The sequence below is a fragment of the Brassica oleracea genome, chromosome C5 (assembly GCF_000695525.1).
Source record: "Brassica oleracea var. oleracea cultivar TO1000 chromosome C5, BOL, whole genome shotgun sequence".
Taxonomy (NCBI): Eukaryota; Viridiplantae; Streptophyta; class Magnoliopsida; order Brassicales; family Brassicaceae; genus Brassica; species Brassica oleracea.
The window spans coordinates 14,098,783-14,107,209 of NC_027752.1; the positions used below are offsets into that span (position 1 = coordinate 14,098,783).

The 8,427-nt window shown below is 32.5% G+C and overlaps 1 long non-coding RNA gene across 10 annotated transcripts in view; it reads left to right on the top strand.

Annotated features, from left to right (window-relative positions):
• Nucleotides 1–6,287: 6,287 nt before the first annotated feature.
• Nucleotides 6,288–8,427, top strand: part of LOC106296050 — a 15,536-nt gene continuing 13,396 nt past the window's right edge. For 6 of the 10 annotated variants that reach the window (XR_001261128.1, XR_001261136.1, XR_001261130.1 and 3 more), the window contains exons 1-3: nt 6,289–6,472; nt 6,574–6,782; nt 6,881–7,268. This is a non-coding gene — a long non-coding RNA (uncharacterized LOC106296050). Of the gene's footprint in view, nt 6,473–6,573; nt 6,783–6,880; nt 7,269–8,427 lie in introns of all 10 variants that reach the window. The other 4 variants (XR_001261127.1, XR_001261132.1, XR_001261133.1 and 1 more) reach the window with 3 other exon arrangements.

The following is an 8,427-nucleotide window of genomic DNA, read 5'->3' on the forward strand; positions in this document are numbered from 1 at the left end:
TTACTTATTATTTATTTTCTATTTTTAAATAATAATGCCACATGTCATTTTTCGAAATAAGTTTTTTTGTTGATGTGGACGCTCTATGGAGCCCCAAAAGGTCCCTTTTATTAGTATAGATTACTTATTATTTATTTTCTATTTTTAAATAATAATGCCACGTGTCATTTTTCGAGAAATTTTTTTTTGCTGATGTGGACGCTCAATGGAGCCTCAAAAAGTCCATTTTATTAGTATAGATTTTGTAATATATATATATATATATAAATATCAGCAATATCTAGACAAAATAAATTGTTTTATTTTATAAACAATGGTATTTATGGTTTACAAATTTATATTGGTTTACAAATAATATCTGGTTTACAAATTGTTTAAAAGATAACCTAATTCTATGTCTTGGATAGTCTCTAGCGCCGCCATGAGGAAGTATATGGCTGGAGCTGAAGGGCCGTCGTGTTGCTCCGTTTCACTAAGCGCGCCGTCGCGCTCGTACACCATCACACATTCACACTATGTCACGCCGTAGTCTTTTTCTTCTTGTTGCTCCTCTTCCACCGTCTGCTTCTCCTTCTTCAATTCTTCATCCTGAGAAAAAGTAAAAAAAAAAACAAAGACCTTAGAGATATTGTCTTAGTCAGTTCATGACAAGAAACAGAGAAGAGGGTTAAGCAAACCTCTTGGTCTTACCTACAGGCAGCGGCGCCAAGTCCATCGGATGACTCGCCTGGATCTCAATTCCTCCGCCGCATATGGCACCGCTTCTCCGCCGGAATCCAGTTCTTGAGACGTATGTTTGACTGGATTCTCCAATTAATCCAGTTCTTAAAACGTTGGATTGCTGGAGTTAAATACTACTGTTTGTATACAATAATCATTCTCCAATTAATCTCCACTCGTCCATTTGTGTTTGAGAGAGGAAGAGAAAGAGACAATTGAGTGAGAGATATCTTCTGTTTGCATAAGAAATGAAAGAGGAGAAAGAAGAAAGAATATGTCGGAGGAGAGAGGAGAGAAAACCAAAAAAATTTGATCCTTAGATTAAAATGAAATTAATGGCTGAGATGACAATCTTGGTAGTCCTGGATTAGCCAATGAGGAGAAAGGGTGGAGATCTGAAATATTGAACCATTAGATTAATGTAATCAATGGTGGAGATAGCAAGCCTTGCAATATTATATTGCCACTAAGAAATTAAAAAAAAACTAATAGTTTTTTTATTATGCTGTATGCACATTTAATTATATATATCAGTAAAATACTTTAAAATTTTATTATATTTCATACAATACTATTTACTTTACTACTTACACTATATATTTTAGTTTCATGATTTATTATTTAATTTCAATTGTTAAAAGTTTAATGGTTGGATTTATGGTATACTTAGGATTTAGAGTTTAAGGTATATGATTAAAGGGTTTAGGTTTAAAGTCTCAAAATTTAGGATTGGTAAGTTATTTCTTATAACATTTGTATGTTTTTATTTAAAGTTGTTTAAAGTTAAGCCATAAACATGTGTAATTTAGAGTTTGAGATTTATGAAAGAGTTAGATCGTTTAGCTTAAAATTTTAAGTTGTTATTTAAATTTTTTATAAACTTAGTAACTTTTTAGTGAGAGTTAGATCTTAATTATAGCTATATTATAAATATTACTTTGTTATATAATACATATTATCCAAGAAACATTGATCTTATTTCATACAAACATATAGAATTTATCAATATGTGTTTTGATAACTCGTTCAAGAACAACTGTATTTTTGTTTATTTTTAGGGATGTGGGATTTAAGATTTAAAGTTTATTGTTAAAGATTAAGGGTTTAGGGTTATAATATGATTATAGTTTGAGATATATTTAGGGTTTAAAGTGTGATAGAAATTTATTTTATTTAAAATTCATTAAATGTGTTAAATTTTCTTTTGGCATATTACTATAGTTTACTTTAAAAAGTTTAGGACTTAAGATTTTAATTTACTAAAAATGATGGTTTAAGGTATATTTAGGGATTACATTTTTCTACGAATAGCTACAAAACATGTCGTGGCTATATATTTCTACGAAAATCTTGTGGCTAATAGTTGGTTTTGATTTCCACGATTTATTTTTTACCTAATTGTAATTCAATTTCTTCAAATATCCACAAATTATATTTTGTAGCTATTTAGCCACAAAAATCCACTATGTAGCTACAAATTATACCTTTTTAAAAAATGTGGCTATTTTATAGTAATTTGTGGTAAAAAAACAGCCACGAATGTTCTTTTGTAGCTAATTTGTAGCTAAACACAATTTTCCTAGTAGTGTGATGATGGTGATGAGGATAAAGAGAAGAGATCATTAATGGAGAGTGGGACGAAACAAACGCCGGTGACAAGGATATCTATGGAAACACCGAGGACACTGACCTCAAGAATTGGGACGCCAAGTTCGTCAAAGTTGATCAGCCTACGTTATTAGATCTCATCTTGGTAAGTACCCAATTAGGGCTTCCAATTTGGGTTTTAATTATATTTGAATTTGAGTAAAGATCGAGTCTTTTTATGTTTTTTGATCGAATATAAGTTTGAGTATGATTGATTTTGACTTTTGAGTAAATAAAAGTCTTTTGATGGTATCAAATCTTGGTTTTTGGACGAATACTGTTTAGGTTATGATTGATTTTGAGTAAAGATTGAGTCTTTTTGATGTTTTGTTTTGTATGCTGCGAAGTATCTGAACACCGCCACTGCTTCGATGTATTGTGGTGATAACAAGATTGAACCTTTTACGGTCGCTGAGCTCAATAAATATGTTTTCACTTCTCCACTTCAGGTATACCTTTAACCTTTTTTTATGTCATCTGGTAGATTGATATTAATTTTAAACGTTAACTTACACAGAGCCGGCAAAAATCTATAACCTTTCCGGAGCCAATAGCCGGCGAGTTACACGAAAACACCCGGAGCCAAGGGTTTAACCTAACAAACTCCAGAAACTTACAAAGACAAAAGGAGAAAAATGATAAATAAGGCAGGCTGGAGCACCACATTAAACTTCAAGCGCGGTGAAGAACATCAATATTAGAAGCAAGATTAAGCAAGAAAGCGATGCAGGGCTAAATTATTGGGGTTGAACGCCAATCTTCTAACATAGTTCCACCATATATAGAACCACAAACCAAAACAAGACTTACCTATACTTCATCAACATAAGCCAAAGAAAGGACACATCTTCAAACCGAGCAGCCAACGAAGAGAAACGTTTGGCAATCGACTACTCAAAGACCAACCACAATTGAGCATAAAGCTCCTCGGACCCTTACCAAGTAATCCGGAAAACCCGTAGGTTGCATACCAAGGGACCGCACAACTTCACTATACCGAAGCTACACCGCTGAAATCATTAACTAACCACACAGGAAGGCGACGAGAACATACCAGAGACGACACAAGAGTAAAAAGTGAAAGCCTCAAGAGGGGAGCCAAGCCAGGATCCATAGTCCAGCGAACCTAACCGAAGACCCAAACAAGCTCCTTCTTACAATGTCGCACAACCAAACCAGCTCCATGACGCCAAAAGAAATCAAATTCTCCTTCATAATACACACGACTTGTGACAAATCTTCAATTCCTCCAAGAGACGAGGATGAGGTGCTGCAACCGGAAGGGAGAGCCAAGAGACTTCTGATGCCTTTCTTGAGAGACAGTCAGGCCAAACCCAAGAAAATGAAGACCCCACATCTGAACCGGCTAAATACGACCACCGCGTACCAGAAAATAGATAAGGTTTAAAGCCTTCAGTCTCAGCCAAGCATAGAACGACCAGAAGAAACAGAGCAACAACACTGAAAGATCTCAAACCAGCATTAACCGAACAGACCAGCCACAAATACACTCATCAATTCTAAAAGAAATTGAACAGCTAAATACTAAACCACAAACTACGAGGAGCCAGAGACAAAGATCAACCAACCAACTTGACGCAACACCCGAACCAGACTCAAAACCCCTCGAATCAAAAGACAGCTTCTCTAATCCCCACTGGCGGAAAAAACACGCCCTGACAGAGAAGCCGACCTCACCGAGAACGAACCATCACCCAACCACTGCACAAACCCCAAAACGCCATCGCCGACGGGTAGCACTTCATCACTAACCACCACAAACAAGGCTCAATAGACTACACAAGAACTAGTACTAGATAAAAGAGTTCAGGGAGGTCCTCTCACAGCACGGCGAGGAGCGCCTGCCAGAGAAGACCTCAGATCTGAAAAAAAGATTTAGGCGGCGCTTGAGTCGTAGAGAGAGTTTTAGGTATTTTTTTTTATGCGGTTAGTGTTCTCACTTCAGGTATACCTTCAAAATGTATTTATTTAGGTGCCCTACAATATTTACTGGTTGTTTATTAATGCTGCCTCATTGAAACAATCAACTGAGTTTCTTTGCGATGGAAAGTTCATGGGCATACAAACAGAGAACACCTCCTGTTCTAACTGTTCCAAGAAGCTACAACAGTGCTTTCGTCCTTCGCATGCATTGCACGTGATGATTCAAAGCCTTTGGTGTTGCAGCTTCCAGGTAACCAACATTTACATTCAGTTTGTACAATCAAATCTCTTACTTAGCTACACTAAACTCTGAAGAAGAAAAGTTTAATCTGTCCCAAAGAGTTGCTCATAAGATTTCTCCTCTTGGCGTACATCTTATACATTTTTGAATGTTTCGTTCAATTTATTTTTAAAATTTTTATTTGCAAGTGAAACACCAAAGAGTAACGATACTTCCGTTTACTTTGAAACAAAAATAAAAGCTTTTGGTATTTAAATATAGTCTCCTGAGTATTTGAACTTTTAGTATTTGGATATTTGAAATTGGTTTTCTTGCTGATGTACAAGTTTTTTAAAAATTCTATCGTTGAAGTTTCCTCGCACTACAAGGATGAATTTTTTTTTTAAATCGCACAAGCTCGAACATAAATGATAATACTACACAATTTCAATAAAATATTTCCTTCAGCGAACTATCTCATTGTTTGTTTCCTTAGTAGTTCGGTTGATCATTTTTTTTGTCAACGTTCGGTTGATCATTTTAATTGATAATATTACACAATTTTAATAAAAAAAATACCAAGTGTTTCAAAAATACCGAAGTCTTATTTATTTCGCGAAAGATAAGGAGGCTTCGAGGGGCCTGAATAAAGTTGTAAATAAACCTTCTGTCCTTTATCCGCCGTGAACAAAAAAGCCCACTCTGTGGAAAGCAAATATGACTGTTTTCCAAGACAATACTAAAAAGATTAGCATGGATTTTGTGACTCTAATATAAATATAGACTAGATTTTGAATCGCGCGGGTTTTGAATTTTATTTTTGTATTTTTAAACTATTTAACGATATTCTTAGACATATAGTTATTTACATTTACATGTTTTTAGGTTCCTACAAACTTTGTCGGAAAGAAAATAGTCCGATTCAAACCCCCTCTACAAATGTATAAAAATTGGAATTGTATTAAATTGAACTAAGAATATATTTATCAGTTACTTTTTATTTATTTATTTATAAATTTGAAAACATATTAGAACTTTTAATATTTAAAATTGATTTATATGAAATGTTATTAATAATAAATTTATTTATTGAAAGTTTTTTTTTTGAACTTAGTTATTTATTGAAAGTTGTATCCTCTAAATATTTATATTTGACTAAAGTAATTTAGATAATACTATATTTACTATAGATTATTTGTTTGTAATTATTGAATGTATCTATCTTAGTAAAATTTTCTTTCTAATAAGTCTTCTCAACATAGAGTATCTTTTGTAAACTTTTTTTCTTTTCTCTTGCTTTGTTTTATACCATCTGAATTCAAAACTTTTATTTAATTTGTTGTTAAACGAAATGATTTTAGAACTCAAATGTAGAGTACTTTTATATTGATTTTTTGTTTAAGCAGTTTATATAATGTTTTTTTTAACATATTTATTTGAATAGAAATTATATTAAAATATAAACTTCAGTCAACAATTTGTAAACCATTTTGTAATTTTTTTTTACATAGCAATGTAACATATTTCCATATTATTTCAATATATACATCGTAATATAGAATTTTATATATTTTTTCTGTATTTTTAATTTTTAGTTTAGTATAAGTTTTACTAATCAATTTTGTACATGTAATGTATGAGTTAAATAATTGGGCCATAGATGCAAACATTTAAACAAAGGGTCCAACCTAAGCCCAATTTTAATTAACAAACAGATTAGTCCGGAAAAAAAAAGCTAACAAACAAACATAATCTTTTTTTTTCTGAGTACGCTTCCTTTTTGTCGTTGAAGCAAAGAAAAATTGTCATCTTCTCTGTTCATCTCTTTACCACGGTGATGCTTTTTATCCGAGATCAAGTCATGGAGAGATTTTTTATGAGGAAAGCGAGGATTCAATCTCTTTGTCTCAGCTAACCTTAAAATACTTAAGTGATTCAAAGGTTAGAGTCTACATATATTTCCCTTTCGATTATGAGATGTGGTTACTTAGATGTATTGATTTTTGTTTGTTTCATATTTATATATATATTAACTATGAGAGATCGTTGTAGATTGGAGACTCTGTAGCTTGAAACATGCAACCAGCAATGAAAGCAGAGGCTGATGAATCAGTGAGGATGAATGGAATTGTTTGTTCAAGATGGACGTCTCAAATAATATACCGTTCGTGATGAAACAAAAACTCGAAATTTTGAATCCAGTGAATCAGAATTGAGGATCTCTAAGGTTTTCCATGTCCTCACAGTTGGTGTAAGTTATTGTTTAAGTTTCCATCACTTTTTTATTGATGTCAAGATTCATATTTGTGTGTTTGTCTAATATCTCTGTAAATACAAATAAATGTGCAGATTTAATCACCTTGCAGAGATCAACGGAGCAAATGATGAATCTTTCTATTAGGCAGATGATACAAAGAGATAAAGTTCCCAAATTTTACTATGGTATGTACGCATAGGAGGTAACAAATACACTGTCATGTATTATTCTTCTTTCTCAATTCATTGTGTATGGTGGTTTGTAAATAATATATATGTTTTATTTGATTTGCATGATTTCAAACGTTTTGGAGTACGAAGACCAGACTCCTATTCTGATGGAGGGTACGAACAAGATATCAGCTCAATCTAGGGTTTTCGACTGAAAACTCTAGAGACCTGCTTCTTGAAGAAGATGAATTTAATCGAATCTCTTCCAAGGCTTTTCGAGCAAGATGAATTGAATCAAATCTCTATCAAGGTATAAAGCTCAAAGCTAGTTTTATTAATTATCAAAAGCGTATCTTACAAAAGCCATAAGAGAGTTCTTTATATAGAACTCTTAAACCGTCATATAAAAACCTATTCCTAATAGTAAAAACCTAACGAAAAGGAAATCAACATAAAACGGAAACTCAAATAAGGAAAGTAGCCGTTGTAGCTTCTATGATGCTGCTGCATCATATTCGAAATTTAGACAACACATTTGTCGACCACACTTCAGATTACAAAACACGGTTAGTAAATTCCATTATTTATTTTAGCTATTAGGTGAATGAAGTATCAATTGGATTTTTCATTAGATGAAAGCAACTTAGCAGCCTCTAGGATTTCGATCAAGTTATTTTGTTGGTTTAACTATATCTGGTAGCTTTTAACTTGATTGATTGAAGAATATATTTGTTAATGTGAATGATTGTGTAAGAAATAGTAGAAAAAAATTAACACTTAATTGTTTGAAAATAGCAGAATAAATAGAGTATGTCTTGTCTAAAACTCTAGCTAAGGCATACTTATTTGAATCAAGTGTTTCATAAATAGATGAGATATAGGTTGACAACAACGTCAAATCTCTTCCTCAACCATCAGATGAAACCAATTATGCTGAAGTCTGAAACCTACATTCAAAAACAGAATCAATTTATTATTTATATTGAAAAAATAAATGTGTATACTGTGAGTCTATCATTCCAAGACATATTTACCTATTAAATGAGTAAGCTAGTTCTTTGAAGGCATTTCTTAAATTATTTACGTCAAGTGAAGGACATAAGAATGATTGTTGTTAAGTTGTTGGTTAGACGTGAAAAGAATGACAAAGAATATTTGGTTAGACTCGTTGAAGTATATAATACAAAAATATGTATTGTTTTAATCTTCACGTGATTCAATAATTAAAAACAAAACAAACTTTATTGAATAAATAGATAAGGGAATATCAATGTAACAAAACCATCACGAAAATATAAAAAACCAAAGCAAAGTCATAAAACAATAAATTAAAAATCCCAGCAAAATAACTCTTTATTAGGTGGCCAAATCATCACTAATCAGTCTTTGTCTTCTCCTTCTTTATGATCTTAGTGCATAACTTCTTAGAAGTAGATATCATGTCCATTTGATCACAGTCATCTTCCTTA